General features: G+C 37.8%; 1 protein-coding gene across 5 annotated transcripts in view; it reads left to right on the forward strand.

Annotated features, from left to right (window-relative positions):
- CHRM3 (cholinergic receptor muscarinic 3) overlaps nt 1-25,936 on the forward strand; it is a 255,006-nt gene that overhangs the window by 148,931 nt on the left and 80,139 nt on the right. The window contains exon 2 of one of the 5 annotated variants that reach the window (XM_085055549.1): nt 10,778-10,878. The exons of the other annotated variants lie outside the window; for them this stretch is intronic. The gene's annotated coding sequence lies outside the window, so the exon portion shown is untranslated. The remainder of the gene's footprint in view (nt 1-10,777; nt 10,879-25,936) is intronic. 5 annotated transcript variants of the gene reach the window in all.

Genomic DNA, 25,936 nt, shown 5'->3' on the forward strand with positions numbered 1-25,936 from the left:
TCTTGGCCCACATGAACATGATTGCCTTGGGTTCTGCTTTCTGTCACCAACCTCTTCAGGAATTTGCTGCTTTAATACCTTTGAGGGTCTAAACTGAAATATATGCAGTGAGGAAAACTTAAGTGGGATCAAGGTCTCCGTGTGGTGGGGCAGCTGGGAAAGTTAGTATAAACTAAGAATAAAGTGTGAATTTCTGTCTCTACAGAAATTGGCAAAATAGGCTGCTGTTATAGTTTTGCTGCTGCTCTGTCCCTGAATACCTTTTACGCATATCTTTCATTGAGGGAAAAGTAATTTCCTCCTTATGCCACAGGCAAACGTATCTCAAGAGGGACATAAAGTCCTGCAGCATTGTAAAGTCTGGAAGGAGAAGAGTAAGGGGTAGCATCTACTGGTACTGCAGAACTACAAAGTGCTTAAAGCCAGCTTGTATTTCCAAGGGCTTCTTTGGGTCTCTGGTGCTTAGTATTGGTTTTAGCCTTGTTTCCTAACAGAGTTCATGTAATCAATAAATCCCTGTGGTGCTCTTTGTATGAAGCTCCTTGGAGGAATGAAAGTTTACTCAGGACAGCAATTATGAGAGCCTCAGCGGCAGCACTGGAAACAAGTGGCTGCCCCTCTCAGTAAATAGTAGTTTTATTTCTGGATGATTACAGTCAGCATTGTTCACTGAATTAACTGAAAAAATTGTAGGAATGAGTGCAGCCTCTTTATTGACATGACCATGCACCTAAAAAAAAAATCAGTTACAGCTGCTCCTGACTTTCAGAGACATCATGAAGTAACTGAAGCTGGTAAGGTTCTTCTCTTAGAAGAAAATAAGTCTTTATACTTCTAATATTGCACTGCAGTGCTTTCTCAGATTTTTCGCAGGGATAACAACTGTCAGCCTAGTGAAGAGCAGAAATGAAAAATTGTAGTCTGGTAAAAATTCTGGTCTTATCTGGGCTAAAAAATCACAATCAATCAAATTTTGCGCATATCATCAATATTTCCCAGTTTTTCAGGTCACATATATGTCCTTTATTGCTTTCTGCAATGTATAGTGCAGAAAAATCTTCAATATGCGTCTGTATCTACACTGCTATATGAAAATACCACATACAAAATGTGTGAGTAGAAGATAGATTGCTAAAACGAGACAGCAACCTTGCAGGAAATCCTTAGATCTCATCTTTGTTTAGAGATTAGCTGGTTCCATTTTTTCAAACTTCTTGGTGTGCACCATTGATACTTTAGGTAAGGAGAACCAGCGAATTGATAAAATAATTATATGGGATCATAGAAATGTTTAGGTTGGAAAAGGCTTTTAAGATCATCAAGTCCATCCATTAACCTAGTATTGCCAAGTCCACCACATTATAAGCAAACACATTAAATGCAAAAGGTATTTTTAAAAAATCTGCAAATTAAGGTCAGATAAAATGAAACTGCTATGCAACATTAGCAGTTTAGAGATATTTTGTCTTATGCATATTTCGTCTGAAGCATAAATTTAAAATTTTATTTAGCAGTTTTTCTTTCTTAGCTTTCAGTTAGCAAGGAGAAAAGAACACACTGCATCATGAAAAGTCCTGCAAAATGTATATTTGTCTGTTTTCAAAAAGGCCGTGGAGTATTTATCTACCAGACTGTGATACACTGATGGCTGTAGCTACAGCATAATCACTCAAGAAAATGTGCCTCATATAAACAGCTCATGGCTTGCTTAAAATTGCTGGATCTGGGATAATTGGAGAGTTCAGTTCAAGTCAGCAGCCTGAATCCATATCTACCATACTTCTCAGACAGGCAATGCAGTCAATGTGTTAACTGACCTTGGGCTCCACGCTGCCGCAGACATCATTAACCTTCAGTGTCATCATACTAAAGTCTCTATGCCTATATAACTATTAGAGCTTCTAGAGGTTTACAGGGAGTGTGAAATGGACCATCAGCAATGGTCTTTGCTTTGATTTTATGGGGCTTGTGCACTCACCATCTCGCCAATCGATTTTGGACCAAACGGAATCAGACAGCTTAGACATTAGAACTGAAAATGATAATGAAATACTTCTATACCTTCCTTAATATCAAACTTTACAGCTATGCTTAAAGGTGGATGCAAGATGAATAAACATCCCTTAAGATTTTTTCCATTTTAAGGGAGTGGTAATACACTGCATTCCTTTGAGTTTAAAGCAGTGTGCTTTGCAAACCATACTAATATTGGCCATATTTGATTTTGAATTATGCTGATGACTGCAGTGCTTCAATCCATGGGAATATTTTGCAGGCTTCTCTTAGGCGGTCTTTGGCACTGAAAAGCCACGACCAGGGAATGTACTAAAACCTGATGTTTATTTTTTATATAATACACCTGCATTCTGAGCACAGCCAGAATGCATTTTTAATTAGGGTCTTCAACCTTGAACTACAAAAGCTGAGCTACATTGTCGTCTCTATACAGAGAGTCTCTCTGGGTCTCTCTCAGCAGGAAGTCCATACTGAATAAAAGATGGCTCTTCTGGAGTTTTCAAGCTTCAGAGGCTAGATTTTTCCAGCTAATCAACTAAGCAGAAATGACAGAAACACTTCGCCCACTGACACAATTCAGAATTGTGTCACAGCAGGAAGTTCCTCTGTGGTCTTACTTCCAGAGACACTTATTTTCCTGCTTTTTGACCTATATGTGCATGCTGGTTGCTATTCTGTCTGGCTCATGAGGACTGCAGTTTGGTACCTGGTTGGTGTGCACAAGTTGGAACTTTGAATCATCACTTATTGCCCTTTGGAAGGAGCTCTGCCTCTGTGATAAATGCAGTGCTTTACAACAGTCACATATGCAAATCCTCTGTGTGTTTTCCTCATAATATTATGATAAGATACTAAATGATATGAGCAGTAATTAGTAAAAAAAGAAGTGCTGAACTTGGCTTCAGCATAAGGCAGAGCTCCTGCATGGCCCTTTTCAAATTAGAAGAGGTTCTATACTTGATTTTTTTGGCCTTTTGTTTTTATTCTTTGAGATTTTGGGTGATTGTTTTAAGAATTCTTTAAGACACTTGACTCTAGATTCACATTTTCATATGTGTCATCAAGACAGCCTGTCTTCTGCCTCAGTTGATACAACAGCTATTGATACCAAATAACCTCTTGCTTTACACATTCCATTTTAGAGGAATATATTTACCCTATTTGCCCTTTTTGCTCTCATTAAATGGGAATAAAACACTTGTATATTTCTCGTTGGGTGGAAATAAGGGAAAACTGTGGTCTGAAAACAAAACTGATATGTAAAATAATCTTCTTTCTACTGATCTTTCCTGCTCTCCCATCTCAAATTACAATCAAAAATTCAATAAGCCAGATGTATTTATCCAAAATTACAACATTTTTAAACTTAAAAAACCAAAAACTAAGCCATTGTTTTGCTGAACTTTCATGAATGGTAAGCTTGGCCTAAATATTGCTTTTGGAGCACAATTTTATTTTTGCTTGTTTGATTTTGTTTGTTAGGATTTACTATGTGTTGGTGTTATATAAAAACATCTAAGTTATTGCACTATTTTATTTTTAACCAGAGAGTATCAGGAATCAGGAGGCAGCAAATAACTCTGGGATGAGAAACACCACCAAGGGGACTCAGGTGTCAGTAGTGAGTGTCAGCTGGGCACTGGGCATGAGCACAATGTTCAAAACATACTCCTGCAGGATGGGTCTGGTGCATCATTATTCTGCTGGATCCACACTTGTGCAAGAATCCAGCATGTTTCTGTCCCTTAGACACCATTCAAAATAATCCGCTCTCAATTAAAAACCAGAAATATTAAAAAGAAAGTAGACTCTACAAAACTATGTGCCGTGCCTGCAGAACTCAGCATCTGAAAGTTTTTCAAGACACAAAGTTATATTTTCCCAGATTTTGCATGCCATAGAAAACATGTTGAAACTACTTTATGGGATGTTCCATGAGCCATTTACAGTAGCTCTTCCTAAGTCATAATAACAACTATTTTCTTGATCAGTGCAGGGCTTAAAATTAGTATGATCTCTTACTGCTTTTGCTTTTGTTTATGGTCATTAATTTTATATTGTTGCCTTTTTTGGGGAGGGGGAGGAGCATAAGAGAAAATACAGAGGGCCAGCAATTAACATTATAATTAACAATCTCAAATTTTCTAGTTTCTATAATAATTCATTTTACCTAGGGTGGAAAATTCATCTTTCCCTCTGCCTAGAAAGTTCATGACATGATTAAATGAAATAAAAATAATAATCTAATGTAGGTTTCTCAAGTAATACTTATGTTTACAATAAAAGCTTATTTCACTGAAACTGAACATGAATTGCTTTATATGGACAAAGAGAAAGCCTAAATTTAACTCATGAAATTATATATTGTCTGTTATAAGAAAGTTTTAAAATTCTCTAATCTTGGGATTTATCAAATTATATTTAATGTGTTCCAGATGCCACAATTAATCTTTAAAAACATCAAAACTGTATATATTGGTGTTCTTTCAGTTACAGTTGAACTGATTTGGTCCATATATGTATTTTCAAATACATGCTTTTGATGGTAACTTATTTATGGATCACTCAGAGTTAATTCTGTCTTTTGATTAATCATAGAGGTGGAAAAGATCTTATCAGGACCAAATTATTGTCTTACCAACTTTTTTATAATCATTGAATAACTTTAAAGGCTATAAGAATCAAATAATGTTTCATTTTTTATTATTCCACTAAATACAATATATCCAATACATGTATAAAAATATTTCCTGCCTCAAAGTTAAAATTACATGATATAGTTGCTTTTGACTTCTAATTCAGGCTCTATTATAATCTTTTGGCAAGACCATATGGTTGGGTTTTCCCCAGCAGAGCCCTCCTTTGCCTGAAGGGCCAATGCTCAGCTGTGCTTGCAGATCTAAAGCATTGTGGCCTTCAGAGAGCAAGGGGCTCCCCTCCCTCCTGAATAATAAATAGTTTCATGTAAAAGCGATGATGTGCAGCTTGTATCATCTCTGTTTTATTTTGCATCTGTTTTGGTGACTCCTCTGTAGTCCTGACCGCAGGGAAAGGTGTCAGAGAAAGCTGAAGGAAGGGCTGTGTGCTGTTCCCTCTTTACATGTCTTGGAGAGCTGGGTTTTTTAGGGGGGCAGTTTTATGTGTTTTTTGAGGGAGTTGTGGGTATGGGTTTTCCTTTTAGGGCATCATTTTGAACTAAGTAACACATAATTGAGCAAAATTATTGAATTCTGTGTAGTGTCTCTATACTTAGTGTTATAAAAAAACCTCAAGTGAAGCGTGGATTTAATAACTGCAAACTGATGCCAAAATATTAATGGATTTAAAGGATTTTACCCTCTGAGGTCTTCAGGAGAATAATTTAAAGGTTTTATTTTTCCTTGAGGACTTTTTTTTTTTTCCATTTTAAAAGCTTTTCATTTTCAAATATCAGTGTTTTCTACTTTTTTTGATTGATTTGAAGGGGCTTTGTCAGCTCTCAGTAAAAATTAAGATCTTTTCAAATGACCTGATTATCCCTTTGCAATATTGTTGATCCAGAGAAGGAGGAGGAGTGGGAGTGACAGCAGCATAAAAAATGAGAGAATAGAGTGACAGGGCTGAAAGATGTAGACTAAAATCCTATAACTACAGCTTCACAGTAAATGAGTTTGAATTCTTTCAATAAGTTATATCTACACCTCACTTGAAATCTCAGTAAATATGATGGAATTTTTGTTTAGAGAATGGTCAATATTTCACTTATTCGGCTTCCCAAAAAGTCTTTTGTTTGTGCAGACTTTAAAGATTGATGGTACTTTAGCGTGTCAAATCCCCAGGGAGCATTGCAGAAATGAATGCTGCTCCATACACTTGCCTGTGGCAGAAGGGCTGTAGCTCTCACACCTGAGAGAGATTTCTTATATGCTGGGATGTGACCTTTTCAGTTGTTTACACTCCTGGCTTGGTTGGAAATGCACTTTTTTTTCTCAGCAGCCTAGGTTTGCTCCAAGTTGCAAGGATTTTGTCTGCACACTATTTTTGATAAATATTTTCCTCTTGAGGAATAATGTGCCTCCCACCTCTCAGGTTAGATTGAGACTGCTCTCAGCAAGTTTCAGCAAAACTGGTATTTTCTGTAGATAACCAAAGGCTTCGTCTTACTTGCCATAGGTAGCATGTGAATGTGGTGAGGGCATCCCCACTGCAGAGCTGCTCTGCCCTGGCAGCTCTGCTGGAAAGAGCAGTGTGAGCAGGAGCTGTGCCCCTGCCCCAGCTGGGCCCTGTGCTGTGTCTCTGCTCTTGTGTGAGACCACAGGCAGCTGTAAGGGGCTGACCAGGCTCAATAGTAATCGCTTCAGGCCTGAGGGGTCGGGGGCTGCAGCAACCTTTGCTTCAATTAAATTGGTCCATATTTTGGGCTACATCTACTCTAGGTACCCTCCTGAAAGTGCAGTCGCCCTCCTCTCCCACATATGTGGTGTTTGATGACCCTTCTTTATCCTTTCTGCTGGAGGAATGGCTCTGAATGCAGCTGTGCCACTGGTATTTACTCTTCCACCTTCTTGTGTTCCCTTAACTGGGTTATAAAATCCAAAGCTTCATTTTTCTTAGATATTGTCGTGGTGGTTTTGATTGGCCCAAAACATCAGTGAAGTGTTTTTAACATCTAGGAGAAATTTGGACCCCTCAGAAGCTGTTGTAGTAGGCCTGGGGAGGTGTCTGAGGGGTGGAGTGTGGCACAAAGATGGCTCCTGTGTGTCCTGAGTGAAAGTTCTGGAAGTTTTTACATCAAGTCCAGCAGAGCAAATCTCTGATGGCTCTGAAAGTGATGGACATGCTACCGGCCAAGTTTGGGCCAATTGGAGGTGCTGGTTACGCCTCTGTGAAAACATATTTAAGAGAAATTCAAAACAAAGCAGGCACGCACTTCTTTCACTTTGTAGTTGGAGGAGGAGGAGGTGCAGGTGAAAATATATGAGGGAGAACAGCATGGAGAGTGCCAAGGTCAGTGAAGAAGGGTGGAGAAAGAGGTGCTCCAGTGCTTCCGGCGCTGGAGCTGAAACTTTCTGCTAGCCGTGGTGGAAGCTATGGGGGAGCCAGAAATTCCTCCTGCAGCCCATGGAGTCCATAAGGATGCAGAAATACACCCACAGCTCACTCCAGAGGAGGAGGTGGATGCCTGGAAAAGACTGTGAACCAGTGGGAGTCTCATCTAAGAGTTAAAACTGCAAAAGGCCTTGACTGGGAGAGATAGGCCTTGCTCCTGGCATGGAAGCAGCCTGGCCTCAGCTCAGGAGAGTCTGCACAGCCCCTTATGGACAAAAAGACTCATGTTGCAGCAGAATTCGGGCAGCATGTTGCTCATGAGTTTGGACCCATGCCAAAGAAGTTCCTAGAGGACTGTCTCTCGTGGGAAGGACCCCTGGCTAAGTAGAGAACCTCTTTTCCTGATTGGACTGACCAGAGGACCCCTCAACCTGCCCCCTGTCTGTGTTGCTAGTTTGCAAAGAGGGAAAAGGGGGGGGGTGAGTGCAGAGACTGCTTCTTAAGAGGGTGGGGGTGAGAGCAGAAAAAAACTGTCTGAAGAGAGAGAGAAACAAGTAGAGATAAAGAGTATTTGTATTAGAAGAATTGTGGTGATGAGTAAATTTGAGAATCTGCTCTGTGGACTGAAAAGAGACCCCACACCCTGCCCCCCCCCCACCCGGCTTGTTGACTGTAAAGCAGGAAAGGGGGTGAATACTATAGGTTCTTAAGAAGGAGGAGGTAATGAGCAAAAATTGTATGAAAAGTTTATTTTTGCCTACATTTATCCTCCAACTCTGTTAGGTAATTAAACACTTTTTGCAACTTTAAGCTTGAAGCCTGTTTGCCCTTTTTAGTGCGTCCTCCTGGCAAGGTCCTGTCTCAAACCCATGACATTGTATCTAAATTTACATTTTTAATTTATAAGTTGTTATTTCTTTAATTTTAGTGACTTTTAATTGCTCACAGTGTTTTCATGACTGACAGCTTATTTTATGAGCTACAGGCCATAAAATGTGCATAATGGGCAAGGGCTACTTCTTAAACTGCCCTAAAATCTTCCATGACAAACTGATGGTTGAGGTGTCAGGTTGGGAACTTGGGGTGCTTTCCTCATGGCGGATTTGTCTTACTCTTTAGGACCTTGTCCCATTTCACCTTCAGCAGGGTGCTGCTTTAACAGTCCCTCTGCATTCTGCTCTTCTGTGTGAGCCTGTGGCCCTGTTTTTCCCTGAAATACAACTGAAGATCAACTCTTTAAGGATTATGTTATGTTTAATGCCAACATTCAAAAGCAGGCTGGGAATCATTTTACATTTGAGTAAGGACAGTGCAATCTTACAAACAGTGATTAGTTTCCAGTTCACTCCTCTGGTTCCCAGGCGTCAGTGTTGGTACAGTGATAGAGGTAGAATACATGCTTGAGGAAGCACAAGCCCATGGTATCCTTGATTTAAATGAATTGTAACTGCACTGCAGCCACACCAGAAGTTTATATTCTGAAGGTGCAGAATGCTGACAGACCAACCAATCTGCCACCGAAGTGAAGTTCCACTTCTGGTTCCTTATTTCCAAGATTCAAAGTAATGTGATGTTATTTTTCCCGTCTTTTTTCTAAAGGTAAAGGTAGATTTCCCTTGCACAGGGCATATCACCCATCACAGCAATAAACTGGTGTGCCACCATTTCTTATCACACTCCACAAAGAATGAAGTATCCTTTGTTCCTGGTAAATCCTGACTGCTGGGCTTGAATGAACAAATGAAGCTCTGGGCTGAGCACAGGTCTGGGCTTTCACAAGAACCATTATTTTATCATTGCACAGAAGCCAGAGACAAACATCAGTTTAAATCTGACTACAGAGTATAAGTGGTGGTACCTACATTGCACATGGCTGTGCCACTAGGTTCAGAGTATTTATGTATTTCTGGGAATTCTTCAGTCTCCTGGATTTGATTTGGAACCTGACTTATATATGCAAAATCAGTGGCAGAATTTAAATTGTTTTAGTTTTCAGTTTAAAAGAGGACTTATTGCTAAAACAGGATTTCATCAACACTTTTGTATTGACTAGTAAGTATCTGCAGGACTACTTTGTGCTGTAAGATTACTAATACAAAATAGTAAAGACTGAATATTGGCCAGATTCCTCAGCATAGACCATGGGAGGATATTCCTTCATTTTGTCTCTGCAAAGGAAGCAATGCAGTTTGCCTTTTAACCACAAATTCAGGGTTGTGTGCAATAGTACTCACGTTTGCATGTGACTGAGAATTGAGATAGTTGTTTATGCTATTATGATTTTTAGTTATATTCAGGTTGACAGAAAGAAGTTCAATGTTTCATGACCTTCCAGCTGTTCCAGAGAGAGCCTACTTAATGAAGCACTTTATTGTGGTATTTGCTGTGTTCTGAATTTATTCTTTATACTTAGCAGAGGAATTACTTCTTAAATAAAGGCAAATGTATCTATTTATCCCTAATCACTGATCTTAGCAGTGCTACAAGTGGTAATAAAGAGCAGACATAGAATCAGTTGTGCCTCTATGTCAACGCCAGGATAATCCTTATTTTACTGCTGCACCTTAGCGCTTGTAATAAGAATTCACTTCCTCTCAATTTATGCAAACATGACAAATGATATATCTGTATTGCAATGTATGTTATTTTTTGCTCAACTTTATTTCTTATGAGATAATGGCAAAATATTTATTTTTGTATGTGTAATATTTCCATGAGTGTTTACACTACAATACTTTGGTTTTATATCCAACAGCTTAATTTTAATTTTAATTTTGTGAAATACTGCTCATCATAACTTCTTTTTTTAAAAAAGGGGTTTTGTCCTGTGGTTAGTTTTTACTGACTTACAGATAGTGCAGTTAATATAATCCAAAAAATAACCATTGTCCCATTGTTGCTGATTGCAGTAACAGGATATGAAAGTATTATTAGCTGTCTTTTTTTACTAGAGCAGTATTAATGGATCCTAAAATTCAAACATTTTCCAAATGAAATAGCAGATGCAAAATGCTGCAGCTCAAAAAGGCAAACTGTCCAAAAGGTCAAAGCAGGCCTGTCTACATCCAGGAGAAGAAGCCTCATGGCTTTGCAGGAAGGTGCAGAAAGTAGGGCTGACTGCTTTGCTTGATAATATACATCCCTCTATACATGCAAAACTACATTGAGATTTTCCTGGCTTATTCACTCTTCTGTAAAATCTCAGTGTTTATTCATTAGGGACACTGTGTTTTTCGCTGATCCACAAGCTAAATTGTGGAGGTGTTTCTTGGAATTCTTTTTTCATGGATGGTGTTTTCATTATTTTAGTAAATTTAAAAGGTTGTAAAATTGCAAAGAATAAACAGAATTTTCATATTGAGGAACTAATAGTCATTTGGGACATTTCTCTCCTGAGGGACAGTGTTGGAAGTTATGCCAATCCTTTCAAAATAATTGTAATTATATTTGCATAAATATTATGCAGAATTGTTTGAAGGAGAACTCTGGATGTGATAAATTTCACAGTATTCATTTACAAGGCTCAGGAACAGTAACAATGCATTTCCTATACTGTAAATAGGCATAGCAATCTAAATTCATGGTTTGTTCCTCAGTTGTCCTTTTGGTGCTGTCCTATTTGTCTTTTCTCTAACACATACCTATCAGTACACAGTCTCTAGATTAGATCTGAAGTAAGCTGATTTTTATCAAGCCACTGGGTAATTCTGACTACTTTGTGCGACATTTTTAGTATTGTGCCATGGCAGCTGACCTGTGTAAGTCAGGGATTCCTCTGTCACCAGCATGCTGAAAAATATCTGGGAGAATCCTTTCAGCACATGCCTGTCAAAGGTAAGAGAGGGAAATGCTTTCTGTGTATTAAAAATGTAAGAACTGTTATGTGGAATTAGGGGATAAGCTCAGTTTTCATTCTCGGTTTGTGAAGGCTTTGAAGGAGCAGCTGTATGGGCCTGTCCTGGCATCATGTTAGTTTTGTGTAGATAACATAGTATTGTCATTGCACTGTTCTTTAATCCAGAAGGAAGTGTGTGACAGGCTCTTCTTGAAATCTGTTACTGTACTGGGAATGTAATAATTTAATGTGGCAAAACCATTTATTCCTTGTATCAAGGGGTTTTGTCTGTACAAAGTACTTAGCAGCAGCAGTGCTCAGTATGTTCTTGGTGCTTTTATTTCAGCACAAATAGAAGAATTTTCTCTTACTGAAAATGCTGAAAAAGGCAGTATGTTTCCCTTTATCATATTTAGTGTTGCACGGACAGTAGATAATCCTCAATTCAAGCTGATAAGCCTGAAAGGGATTTCAGCTGCTTGTTTTAGCAAAAAAATCTTTTCTCCACCTGTTTTATTTTTTCTTGTTCATGGTTTCTTTTAATAAACAGTTTGTATTTTCTATATAACAGGAGGGTATTTTTTTGTCTAGCATGACAGACATTCTGGCTGGCTGACCCATCAGTCTGGTGTGAGACACACCAAAAAAAAAAAATAGATTCTAATCAAGGCAAAAAATGTGGTTATGAATCATTCTCATCCTGTGAAAAAAAAAATAATGTCCTCTGTAAGAACCATCATTTCATCAGCAAAATTGTTTTGTAGAAAACTGGTTCAGCATAACTGTATGCTCTTTAACAGATAATGCATCATTCAGGAAATTCACACAGCAATCATTTACAATAAAAGACTAAGGTAGTCAGTTAATCAGCTGGCTTATGCATTAGAGATTTTCTTATTATATGCCTTGCCAGATATTTATGTCAAGAATGGGTTTCAAAACTTAGCATACAGTTTGCATAAGTGACTACTGTTCTGGTGATATCCTCTCTCAGGAAAAAGGACACTAGTTTCTACTACAAGACTGAGAACACTTCATTTTATAGATCCTAGTTTTTCATCATCTCTTTCATAATCTGCATGGGAAATGCAGACAATATTGTGAATTCTTTGGTAGTTCTCACAGTAATTCTTGTAACTGTCTGAGGTGATTATAGCATTTAGCTCTTGTTCTTTTGTGAATAGCCTTCTGAAAGAGTAAGAAATGGAATAAAATGTTTTCTTCTATCTGAAAGCCAAGTTTGCTGTACAGCTCAGCAAGGAGAAAGTCTAAATGGTGCTGAAATTGCCATCTCACCACTCTGACCATTGCCATTGCTGTCTTCACTGCCTGATGGTCTTATGGTCCTCATTGACAGCATCTGGCAGGTCTGGCTTTGGGTCTGGTTTAAAACTTGTTCTTTAGGTAAAACATTCTTAGGTACATACTTTTTAAAAATATATTTTCACTTTTCCCTCTTAGGAAGATATGCCATATGAAGCTCTTTATAAAGGTTTTCAAATACTCAAAATTTTTCTTTCATTCACCTTTCACTAAGCATTGACAAAAATCTCCGGTGAAAACAGACTAAGACAGGCTTTTACATTAGGAACATCGTAAGGTACATTGCATAATGCCCTTTGTGCTGATACATATTTGTTAGATGAGAAGAACTGCGGAGAGAGGGAGAAAGCCAAATTCATATCAAGTCAGAAGCACTTATACTTAAGGAAATTGTTCTATGCACAGCACATTAAAAGAATAAATGATTTTTCATGTAAAGAGCAACCGCACATTGGAATTTAGAACTCCCACTTACATGAGTAGTGCTTTTCCATTTGTTATAAAGAAAGACTTCATGTTTTAAATAGCAGTATTGGAAAAGAAGATGAATAAAGATCCTTGTGTAATGTATTTTGTTTGAGTAAGGCAAAAAGAAAGGAAATGTATTTCGTGGTTAGGTGGTTTGGTTGGTTTTTTTTCCCGATTAGTTGTTTACTGGAGTAAACTATTTCAAAAACAAAATGTAAGTTCAATTCTTTTTCTGCCTGATCCACCAAGGGGTGATCCAGAAATTGATTAGGATACTTGCTGTCAGGACCAAATCACTTGAATTCTACTTGTATCCAGCTACGCAGTTCCAAAACCAGCCGCTATGCTCCACCCTGGGTAGCATATGATGCATGTGCTCATGCAATAACTTCATCAGGAAATGCAAATTCTAATCAAATTCTTTTCATTCCAGACTGGAATTATTTATGGTGTGCATTTTCTAATATTAAAAAAGTGTGGTCACAATGAAGCAGCTCAGAGCCTCTTTATGATATTGCCTATGAATTATGATGTTACAGCCAAAATTGTGGTTGTAGGAATTCTTGCAAGGATCCCATCCATTTCAACAAAAGAGAACTGCAATTGTGTCAATAGCCTGTTTGCCCTGCCCACCAAATCCTCTTGATATTTCTACATCTGAGCCAAGATTTAGAAGGAGAATTTAACAGGGAAAACATAGAGACATCAGGATGGCAAAACACGTTCTTGTCCCTGTAGCTTGGTAGAATATGGCTAAAATAAGTTTTTAGATGATATAACATTTTTAAAATACATAGAAAATAAAATAATCTAAACTCCCGAGCTTGTGTGCTGTGGAGTAGCATAGTGCAGTAACACATCAGTGTACAGCTCTCTGTACATTGGTTGGTCCTTGTGCTCAGAGTGATTGTGCTGGTCTCTCTGTGTTGGTCCTTGTGCTCATAGTTTTAGAGAAACTATTGAATGTCCTCATTACTTGAACTGGATGACAGGTCAAATCTTCACAGACCTCATCTCAGTTCCTTCCAGTTCTCCTCCTCAGTGGTGCTGAACTTGGCTCCTAATTCATGAGTGTTTGGCACTGTTTGTTTTCTCTCTGAAATTTCTCTCAGCGGCTTACAGCTTGCTATTGCAGCTAATTAGGTGACAATCTAATAATTGATTTGTAGGTGCTTGCTAATTAAAGTTAATCATGTATGCACATTTGTGATTTTTTCTCATTTTAAAGGAGTGTGATCACAGCCAATGAAAAGATGGCAGGAGGGAATGATTCAATATGCGTGTGTAATTTCCATGAAAACCATATAAATGCTTTTCAGATTTCTAAATGCTATAGATTCACCTGCCAGTTGAGCTGAAAATGCTGCCAGTGACTGAACAGCAAATCAGTGTCTTTGGATATACCTTAGGTATACCAATATTAAACTATAATTGAATCTAATGACAATCTTGCCTGAGTGGATAAAACCTGGGACTGCGAATCCTCACACAAATCCCCAGGAGCATCAAGCACATGTAATGCAAGTGCATTTGGGGATGTAAGTGAGAACTAGATAGACTGTTCAAAATTTGTCTGTATCAGCCTCCTTATGTGCATTGCTCTACCTGTGGTCATTTTTCATTCTCCAGCCTGTAGTTTATCCTGTAGGTGTAAAACATTGGAGAGTAGTCTATTATTAGATAGTAAGTGTTAGGGGTTGTCCCCTCCTGAGTTAAGTGTTAGTTGGTAAATATTCAATTTACCAACTTCAATGTGGTTTTGAAGATCATTCACTGAGAGAGCATTGTGGATGTCTTCCTTTTCTGTATGCCACTGAATTTGAACTCTTCTTGTGGGGTTCTAGACCATCATGTTGGCATACAAATCTTGCTGTGTATTATTCCTGCTGCAATTTAGGTGGACTTTGTTTAACTATATATTTTTCCATGGCTTTTAATCTCCCCTGGACTTTCATAAGAACAGAACTTTCCTGCTGGATTTTTGGAAATAAAGGGGATAAAGGACATACTAAGCACTTTTTTCCCTGCATATCAGGAAAATATGATTTTCAATTCAGCTGGTAACATGGATTGAATTGGTTCTGAACTTGAAAAAGATTCATCCTAGTGTAAGGAGATGTATGCTTTGTGCTTCCACTGTGGATATGGCCATGGGTAGCAGTACCAAAGTAGAGAGCCAGTGTGAGGCTGTGAGTAGAAATGGGAGTGAGCGGGTGAAAGTGCAGAGTTGCAGCTGGGGAGGTCACCTTGTTATCTTCTGCTCTGGACAACAGGTGGTAAGTTATTCCACTGTTTTAAAGAAAATAAATGGGTAAGAAGGTTCACTTTCATTTCACACCTCAGAAAGAGGCCGGCAGTCTATCAGACACAAGTATAGCATTGGAAACTCTAACTGAGGAGCTGTGGATCAATTTTTAACACACAAAGTAGGCCTACCTTTGCAATATTCCTGTCTCCTTTCCTGCACGTTCTGCTCTCCTCATTGCTTGGGTGATTAGTGCAGAACTGGATGCCCCTTTCTCACCACCCAGGAGCTGCAATGAAGTGTTCATAAGAGTTTTCATCCTAAAGGGAAGTGTGCTAAAGTACTTCAGAAAGCTCAGCTTCAGCAAGGCAGTGTGAGTTCTTTGCTGATCAGTGTCTTAGAGATTGCAGGTATCCATCACAGGCACATTTGTTTTCCAGAGGTTTTGCCTTTTGGTTTTGCTGTTTGGGGTTTTTTTCCGTGCTGTTTTAGTTACAGCTCTTAGTAACACATGGTTAGAATTGTTCATCTGTTTGTAGAGCTTATATTCAGTGATCCCAGTCCTGCCCTGGCTGTGTGCTGGGCTGCAGCCAGGCTGCAGTTGTAGGACAGGAGTCAGGGTTAGCGATCATCTTCAGAACTCGCCAGCTTTGCATCGAGGAGCAGCTTCAGGGGTGAGTAGCAACATGAAGGTAATTGTAAATGGCTTTAAGTACAGAACGGGTCAAAAGAGCAAGAGGGAAACTCACTATCTTAATCTTGTGCAACTGCTAGGGAAAGGGAGAGAGGACAGAGATGTGAAGAGTAAGGAAGAGGTTTTTCAAATTGTTTTGTGCTACATGTCTGTGATAAGTTGCTCTGTGCCACTTTGGTGATGCAGAACAGCCATAAAGCTGATCTAACAACATGTTTTTTCTGCGTTTACTGCTTCACCAGAGAACTGCGAAACAACTGGAGTGTGATGATGAATCAGTCCTGTTTATTTAATTTTGTTTTGCATACTTGAGCTTTACAGCAACATTATTAATGGCTAAAACTCAAGAAACATTCATCTTTGTTTATAGCAGAAGCTGAAATAATTGCAAAAATGTTTTCCTCTGGTTTTCAACTTTTTCAATTAAGCTGCATTTGAATTTTCAACCTGTTGAGACTCATTCTTCAATATCTTTTCTCAGGGTTGCATGTGGGTGTCATTTCCCCAAAACCGAACTCCCTAGAGCTAAGAGTCACTTTAAATATTCCTTAAATACAAGGCAATGAAGAACAAATACATTGAACAAAGACAAAGGAAGAATAATGCTATAGAAGTAGTCATCACCTTATGCAGTTATAATTATTACATGTTGTCTTCTTTTGTAACTCTGCTTTACCTTGGATATTCTCTTACATACCTTTCTGTGCATATATTGTAATTAACTGTAACTTAACTACATATTGGACCAGTTCTTCAGCAAATAGACCCTGCTGATGATGGAGAAATTGGAGATTACCACGTACATGTTGAGCCAAAGACTGCCAAAGACTTCAGACTGTTTCCATTGATTTAAAAGGTGACTTTTAGCAATTTAAACTGTGGAAATGAAACCTTGAAGCATGAAAATTATCGGCTGGATTCTTTAGTAGCCTCATAGAAAGTTTTGGTTCAGTTCAGGTCTTCTCTTGTGCTGAAGAGTTTGGCATTTTCCTTTGTATTACATTTATTGCTCTCCTACTTCCTATATAGCCACAAATTACAGCCCAAATCTGGACCATCTTTCTATTTGATTGCATTTGATTATTAGTTTTCTAAGACAGTAACTTTACAAGCCAAAAGTTGGAGGGTGGGCTTCACGTATGTCTCTTCAAATGGAAAGAATTTGTCTCTATACCCTTCCAGTTTGCAGTGGTTATGTTTATTCTTTCTCAGTGAGCTCTAAAGGAAAAGCTTAAGATCATAAATACCTAAAACTGGAAAGCAATACAATTTAGTAAAATATAATTTCTCACAATGCATCAAGTACTTTTCCCCTACAGATGGTTTCACCATCATGATGTTGTTTTAAGAAGGGTCTATAATTGTCATTTTCCTTAAAACTTAGAACCAGAGCCAATCTTGCTTTATTGCAAAAGATGGGTCCACAGAGATTATCCTGCATTATCATGAACCATGCTCCCATCCACCAGCAAGAACTTGATAAATGTCTAATTCCCAAGGTCTGTCTGCAAACACAGCTGCCACTTTAGGGGTTCTTGTACAGCAGATGCTTTACTCCAATGCACCATGCTGTAGAATGATGGATATACAGTGCTTGCAGGGAAAAACACAAATCACATAGATTAAAAAAAAACATATATGCTTTGCCAGAAATAAATCACAATGATTTTTTTTTTTCAAAACAGCTAAACTCTTTATTTATCCTTGGAATTTTAAAATGCAATTCTAGGTGAAATACAGCACATTCACATGGAAAGTATATTGAACTTTAGTTGAATTCAGATTTCATGGCTTTCGGTGTCTGTCATTATCCACTTCATTATTAAGAGCAAATTCTATTAAGAAATAAGCCCATTATTGTATTTGCACACTGAAAACAGGAATTCTATTGCTTCATTAAGCAGATATCAATAAGTTCTATTTCCCATCTGAAATATTTTCCATAAATCAGATTATTTCAAACATCTGAAATAAATCCATGTAGGAGATCTGATTTTTCTTAAAAATGCCAGAGAATGAGCATACCTGGAGAGAAATCCTACTAGTAGTCCTTTTTTTATCATGTTCTACCACTTAGAAGTCATTAAAGTTAGTTTTAAAGAATGCATCATTTTTACTCATTAGAGAAAAGGCACCATCAACTTCTTTGGAAGTGTCCATGCAAATTTAAGAATCTGTGTGTATGTATAGTTGTCTTGTAATCCTTCCTGTTATCTTGTGTAAAGTTAGTGGTATTTATTTAATAGTAAAGTTTGTCAGTATGTACCTACCCATGGACACAAAATGGTCACTTTTTTGGTAGGACAAAAATTTAGTTCAGTTTAACTTGCTTGTAAGGAACAGGTCTCATTTGGTTAAATAAGGAGACTATAGAGATATCCATGATGGGCTTTGCCACTTACTCTTAGAAGCTGGAATGTCACCCTTTGTTTCACTTTTCAGTGAAACTCTGCTCTTGCGTCTCAGCATCAGCCTTTTCTGAATTCTGCATCCCAACTAGTGACTGCTCTCAGGCTTGCCAGAAGCAGTGCTGCCCCATCCCTCCTGGCTCTGTCCCTAGGACACCTCGATGCCCATACTTCACTGGGTGTCACCAGCATGTTTTAGGGATGCTGTGAGGGTACCACACTGCCCAGCCGTCTGGCAGGGAGGGAAGTGTCTTGCGACTGCTTCGAGGTTGAGTGTGTGCGACTGGGTTTTAAACTAAATCCTTTCAGCCTGAGGATCACTAGCACAAAGTCTTCCAGGGTTGCTTTAGAGGCAGGTTTTTGTGTGAGTGGAATTTTAAGGCATATTTATTTGATAAAGGCTGCAGTCTCTCTGTTCATTGTCAGCTCCTGCTTTCCTTTGCTGCGAGCAGCTGGACTGCTTGGGAGAGCAGTGCTGGCAGGTGGCTGCAGAAGCACCAGCCTGTGCCCCTGCTTTCACCCAGACTGTCAGGACACACTGGAACTGGATGTTCACTTAACAGCTTCAAGAGTGGAGTGTGGAATTGGCATACAGCTGTCCTGGTATTTCCTTCTCTGCGTGAGATAAAGCACTCTGTGCAGCAAAGGGAAATCCAAGCTCTGTGTTAGTGAAGGATGGTGTTTGGATCTGTTGCGCCAGTGCAGAGCAGCCTGGTTTGCACTGACAGGAGATATTATGGCAGTGACAGCTTGTTTACGGTATTTGTTTTTATTTTAATTTTCAATTATAGATTTCCAGGGGCCTGCTTTGAAAGCTGGTGAAGCCCCTTTGGACATTCTGTGCATTTAGACTGAAGTAAAATAAGAAATATTTTGCTCTTCCATTCCAGAGGAGTCACTGTCAAAATACAGCTTTTTTTGAAAGGATAACTTTTGAAGTTGAAAAGTTACTACTTTCTGAGGTATGACTCTTTCAACTTGCTCTGGTATTGTGAATTGTTTACATTTCCCCTGGTAAATTTGAAGAAATTTTGTTGTTTTTTTCCTTGATGCTTATTACAGGACTTGTATGGAAAACTGTAAAGATAATTTGGTAGTTGATTCGGTTTGTCGCTTTGCATCAACAGGATGACAATGACTTTAATTCTTGTTTGGAATCCAAGTTGCCATAGGTGTTACCAGACTTCAGGTCTCCAAAACTACAGTAGATGTAATAAGTTTGCTGTACAACTTCATGGATTTCATGAATAGAGTTGAAACACCGTGGTAAAGTGAACATGTGCTATTTTCTGTGAAAATGTGATTTCTTTTTTTTTTCATCCTTGATAATAGTTTTATTCAAGAGCTTAAGTCCAAGAACATTCTTTGAACACAGCTATAATTGCTTATGAATATTCCAATTATTGAGAAGGCAGTGGTAAATCATCTTGTCTTCATAGAGAAAGAGGAGTGTCATTGTGTGATGAAGATTGTGGGTGGGTAATCAGGACTGTAGAATTTGAAATACTCATTTTGCCATTCATTCTGACTTTCACCAGCCACTGGTACTTTTCTTGCTTCAATTCTTCTAAATGTGTCAATAATAAGAAAGAGTCACCTTAGGGGGATACTTAATATTTGCAAAATGCTTTTCAGCTTTTAGCAGAAAAATGCAAAGGCAGATAAAAATTCTTTCTTAACATATTAATTATTAAATTTCTTCTTTTACTTGTGATATATTAAAATGAAAAGGAACTTAACTTTCAATGATTTCTTTGTGTAACATTGATAATAATAAAGATATTTTAATGATATTAAAAGAATTGAAATACTGATGTAACAAAATGCTTTTTCTTTTATTTTTAAATTCTGGATTCTTCCTTTTTTTCTAATATCCCATTTTGGTTTCTACTGAAGTAAGAATAAACTCAGTTCCATTATCCATTGCCTTCAGTTGAGAATTCAATAACATCAAAATTAGAACAGCAAAAATTTTGAGACCTTTCAGTAAATTATTAAAATATAGTAATGAGTACTCTGTGACCAAAGAAATCCTGAAAAGGGTTTTCAGTTATTGGCAATTGCCTTGTTCTTTTCCTCAATTCAATATGGTTGGAAGAACCTTGTATTTCCGTAGGTTTAACTCTTATTTGTGCTTATTTTAATTATTTGTAAATCTTCAAATGGAGACACAGGGTCTGGGCAGAGTTGAGAAGAAAAGAATTACACATATTATCTACAGTTTACTACACAGAAACATAATGGAGCTTGAAATATGGGTGAAAAATCTTTTTCTTTTCTTTTTTTTTTTTTTTTTTGAATGCAAGCTCTCTGACAGTCACCACATCAGAGCAAGAATGACTAAACAGCACTGATTGCTAATTATATCACTCTTATTAGGGATATTTTGATCTCCTACCATGAGAAAGGGAGGAGGAAGAAGTAAAAGTAAAATCCCATGCAGCTCACAGCCCTCTCAGTGTAACCCTGCGGGCAGTGCTTGAACTCCTCTCTCTAAGAATGTAAAAGTTTTTGAAATCTCGGTTCTTCAATTCTTTCTATCCTTTTTTTTTAAATCTCTTATTTAGTTTTATGCAATCAGTATTTCTCCTATACATTTTCCAAGATAGACATGTTTTAAATTACTGTCACATAGATCAATTCAGGATCTTCGAGCCCTGAAACTATTACCTATTAAAATGTGAGACTCACATTCAGAAGATGTCAGGGTGGAATTTGAACTAGTTACTCCTCTTTGGTTCACATAGTCAGGAGAATTTTCCTTATGTGGTTTTTTTCTAATAACAATTTCCTTTTTGCTTAGTGTGTGGGTGTTCTGTGTGGGTTATCTCCCCTTCTTCCACCCTTGCTGACTGAAGTTCATTGTTAGTGTCTTAAGTGAATTAAGTTCAGCTACTGATGTGTGATTTTTATCTCTTGTTTTGTCAAACACCCTGCGTAAAACTGATGAGGTAATTCCAGGTGATGCAGACCAAACACCCTCCCAAAATATTGTCTAAATTATTAAGAGAAATGCTAGATTGACAGTTCAGAGTAATAAAAATTCTTTAGAGTAATAAAAACACTTAGGACAGTATCTGCAATACACTCCCTCTACTGAAATAATTGTAGAACATCTTCCAAAATTTCTGTGACGTTTTGAAAAAGATGTATCTCTTCTGTGTTGAGTGTTATGGATGGTATCAGTTATGGTACAGCATGCAATGTCATTTAGAGCTTCAGAAAGTAAAGTGCTCTAGATATGTTAGCCTGAGAGAGGAAATAAATCATCAATCATCTGGGAGCTTTCTTAAGATACAGAAGCACACTATATTAGAAGAGTGAAATAGATGTCAATTAACCATATTTAATGTGTTTTTATGGTGGATTGTTACTTACTGAAATGCATGGAAGCAGTAATAAAACATGAAAATAGTGAGATCAATTCCAAAGCCCTTTATTTTGCATTTCTTTGGTTGTAGTCATGTGCTTCAGATGACTTCTACTTGATAAAATGAGCTGCTGCTTCCCTATATACCCCAACCTGTGAGCTCAGCACCACTTTGTGAAACAGTTTGGAAGACTAACATATGTTTACTGTGTAAGAATTATTGATGTGTCTCTGAAAGTAGGATTTGTGTCTTTGGGGTCCATCAGACAGGAGGATGAGACACACCCTCAGCACTTTTACCAGGGATAGAAGGCACTCACAAGACCAGCAGTTACATCTGAGATATAAAAAGAAAGTGCCAGAGCCTGCAGTGATGGCATTTTAGCACTTAGTATGCAGATGATGGCAAAAGAAATCAGTAAACATGTGCAAAACATAATGACAGCCCTGAGAGGTGATGGCCATCATATGTAACTCTGTAGTGACATGTTTGTGACAGATGTGTGGCACCCCTAGTCCTCTCAGGAGTCTGGGTTGTTGATAGGAGGAAAGCATCACTGCCTCCCTCTCCGCATGGACTGGTATGCCAGATGTGCATGCAGTATTTTTGGTGGAGAGAAAGGAGTCTGCTTTGTGCTCATAGTCTCTAATAAAAGCAATCAACTAATGTGAAAACTCTTTTTTGTGTATGTATAGAAAAATAAAAAGGTTAATTCTGAGTGTTGACCTTGTGTTAACCTGTATTATGTGAAGATACATTGCCAAAATATATGGATTTGGAGACAAAAAACCCAAATTCTATACACTGGAATTTTTGAGATAATAAACTCTAAGTTTTGTCATACTGTGGACTCATAACTTGACAGATTCATGTATTGAATATTCTATGCACTACTTAGTTGATCATTGCTGATTAATGAAATACAAAACCTATAGATACTATTGCATTCTGAATTGGTGATTTGAGATAAACATGTTTAATGATGTAGCTTCAGAATTTGTTTCCAAAAAATGAATGCAATTCTTTTGTTGCATATCATAAAAAGAGTTTTTAATATCCCAAGAGAACTTTTTGCCCCTTACTCCTGTTTCAGATCCTATTTTTTGTTCTTAAGCATGTACAATTTAGGTATCTAGATTCTTAGCAAGGCTGTGCTGCTGATAGATTGCTATCTTGGGGTAGCAGTTCAGTATAAATAGATGCATTAGTCAATTTCTGTGTCGTGTGTACACTTGCATATACAAATGTATATATGTGTATATATACATATGTATGTGTTAATATATACATACCAGTGCACTTCTAGTATTTTTCTAAGATAAAATGCTGTTTCTATTAAAGTTTTGATTCCAGACTTGAGAATTACAGTAAAATTTCCCTTTTAATTTGTGTCACTAGAGGAAAGTTAGTGATAATTAATTCTGCTGAAACTATTAAGGTACATAATATATACTGACCAAAAAAATCCAAAATTGAACTCCACATTATGATCTCTTAAAAAATGCTTTGAATTAGCTCCTTCGGGGCAGTGCAAATTACTCTGACTCTAGAATATTTCTTGGAAGTATGTTCCAAATAAACTTACTTTGATTGAGTCAACAGTAGAAACAAATTTGGATTTCAGTAGAAAAAGATAACCTGTGGGAACAGCATGCAATAATGGTGCTGCCACCCTAATTACTGTGGACAGGAAAAAGTGCTTTGAGGAAAACGTGTTTCATGTTAACATAAAACATATTTCATTTCCCTCATTTGATGTGAAAAAAATGAGATAAATTGGTGCATCCTATAAATCCAAAATTTAAATCACATGGTGAAATAAATTTGTACAATTTATAAGTTGGACTAAGTGTGCTTTTCTCTAAAAAAAGCATGAATAAACTCAGCACATAACCTTTTTTATACATAGGAGATGTTACGTTGAAACTATACTCAGTGGAGTTTGTTCACAGTTAAATACATGACCTATTTGTCATTTTTCATATGTCAGGAGTTCATGTTGTTTAGGTCTATCAAATCAAATGTGAGATTGTGGCTTTTTCTTAGCTTTCTGAGAGTTTACTGCAGAGTGACTTGCTTGTCAGACTATACAGTGGACACCCTGGTGACATTCAGCACATGGGAAAATAAGGGAAAGTGAATTCAGCAGCAGAGGAGCTGCAAGGACAGCAAAATATCTCCAGTTTCAGTGCTGTTCGGACAAAGCTTCCTAACTCCATGTTTTCATTATACTGGGCAACAATGTTCATAAGATGAGTAAATATTCATATGGTTACATGAGTTTGCAGAAGTGTAGTTCCTTTCCTAACTCACCTGAATTTGTGTTTATGAATCCTAACTCTTTCATGCAGACAGAACTAATACAGGTGGGAAATCAGGCACATTTTAAACATCAGTTCTCTCCCAGGGCCTTTTCTCATGCCTGTAGCAGAAGTGCAGAACGTTGATTTTTTTCCCCCTAGATGAAACGCACACCTGTGCACATTTTTGCTCACCTACAGTGAGGAGCAGAGTGCTTCTTGGCCCCCTGACATGATGAAAAGTTCAACAGCAAAGAGGCCACAGGGTGTTCTGAGTCTGCTCCAAAGCCTGGGCAGAGGAGCATTCCTTCCAACAGGTGTAAGCCACCTTCGAGACAGAAGATAAGAGTATTCTGCTTGTCTGTGAGATAAGCTATGTATCACACTCCATTGGATGGGCAAATGGTGTATGTTTTCAACCAAATGAAAAATTCAGGTGATTATTGCAAGAGGAAGGGTAGTGGACATCATAAGAGCTGTATTATGGAGCATAATATAGGAGATAGGGATACAGGAGAACTGTTGTCGTAGGCAAAAGTAAAGGGAAGAGCACAGGGTAGGAAAAATAAATATTTTACGTTGATAATGCCTTTCTCATTAATCTGACCTAGGAATGCTTGTCCTAGTTCCTCAGTCCTGAAGAGGATATTGGTTAGTGGCAGTTCTTTAGCCTTACACCATTGATACAGTGCAGTCAATCATCTCTGAAGTGTTGTTTTTGGAGATAAACACCGCAGAATTATAAAACCTGCAAACAGTGATGTTGAGTACCATTCATGTGTAGCCAGCCTGAGACACACTGCCGGCACACTGGGACCTGCATCTGTTCAGTACTCCCTGCGTGTATTCTCTGCAAGCTCCCTTTATTGAAATCTTTCCAAGAAAGCAGGAACAGTTTCTCTTTCTTCATACTTAAGAAATTACTTTGGAATTTGAAATTATATCTAATACCCTATTCCCACAGAGATACTTCTAAGACAGCTCCTAGAAATAAACCTGGCTTCCTCTACCTTTCCATTAAGAGTTTTATGTAGAGACTTTATCCATCTCTTTTCTTCATGTTCTTTGAACAAAATGATCCTGTTTCCACTGCAAGCTTTTTCTTTCCAGAATACTGCTATCAGCAAGTCAATCCCAGTCACTCTGAAGAGGATCATTACTTATTCATTAATAATGAATTATTCATAATTCATTACTTATTACTTAACTTTCAAAAGCAAGCAGAAGGTCACACAACAATAGGACTTTGTCTATGTGACTTATTCAGAAAAGCTGGTAAGAATAAAATAAGACCTGAAAGGTTTGATATTCCCTCGTCGCTCTGTTCTCCGCCCTGGCAGTTGTGTCGTGGACTGGACAGTTCCAAGGAGTTGTTCCTGGGTGGCTGCTTGATCACATTATTATTTTCCTGGGTGTTCCTAAGTAGCTTCATTGCTTTTCTTTCTCTATCTGAAAACCTGTAACATTTAGTTTCGTAGCAATTTGATATGATTGCAAACACACAGAAGCTGGCACTGAATTCAGAAAATACAATGTATTTTCATAACTCTTTAGTGTTTCTTTGTTCAGCTTGGCTTTGCACTTTGCCTCAATAGAAAAAGGTAAATTTGAAGATGATCATGAAGGTACTGGTAACAGAGAATAAATAAGAAGAGAAAGAAACACTCTTGCTATCTACATAGGAGGAATGTCTTCTACTAAAATAGTCGAGTGAACAGCAACCAGAGAAGACTCCTCAGCTTCATCTATAGTTTGCTGAGATTGTTAAAGAGCTTTATGCCAGTCATATTAGAAGAATCTTCTTTAAAGAAGCTAAAAAAAACAAATTTGTAGAGGGTGAACTAAAAGGGAAGGTCAGTGAAAAGCTGGGAAGTGTCAGGGAGATTGCTGCTAGAAAGTCAAACTTTCCTCAGCTGTGAGACAAAAAATTACTCACATAAACCTATGTCATTTTTGCTAGTTTCTTTTTGTAGCTGGTACAGATATTTTCATTCAGAACACCCAGAAAACATTAAATTTCACCTAGCTATACTTGTGTTGATCTAAAATGCTTTAAATTAAGGAGCAAGTGACCTTCTGAGTGATAAATAAGACATAAACTGACAGAGGATCCGTTACTTATTTTAATGGTCTTCATAGTGGATGACCATGCTCCGTGACAATGTGTGAATTTTGCTTGTTTCCAGACATTTATTTCAGATCCAGGCCACTAATTCCAGTGCTGACAGAACAAAGATTGCTTTAGTAT

The sequence above is a fragment of the Lichenostomus cassidix genome, chromosome 3 (assembly GCF_008360975.1).
Source record: "Lichenostomus cassidix isolate B80296 chromosome 3, HeHo_3.0, whole genome shotgun sequence".
Classification (NCBI taxonomy): Eukaryota; Metazoa; Chordata; class Aves; order Passeriformes; family Meliphagidae; genus Lichenostomus; species Lichenostomus cassidix.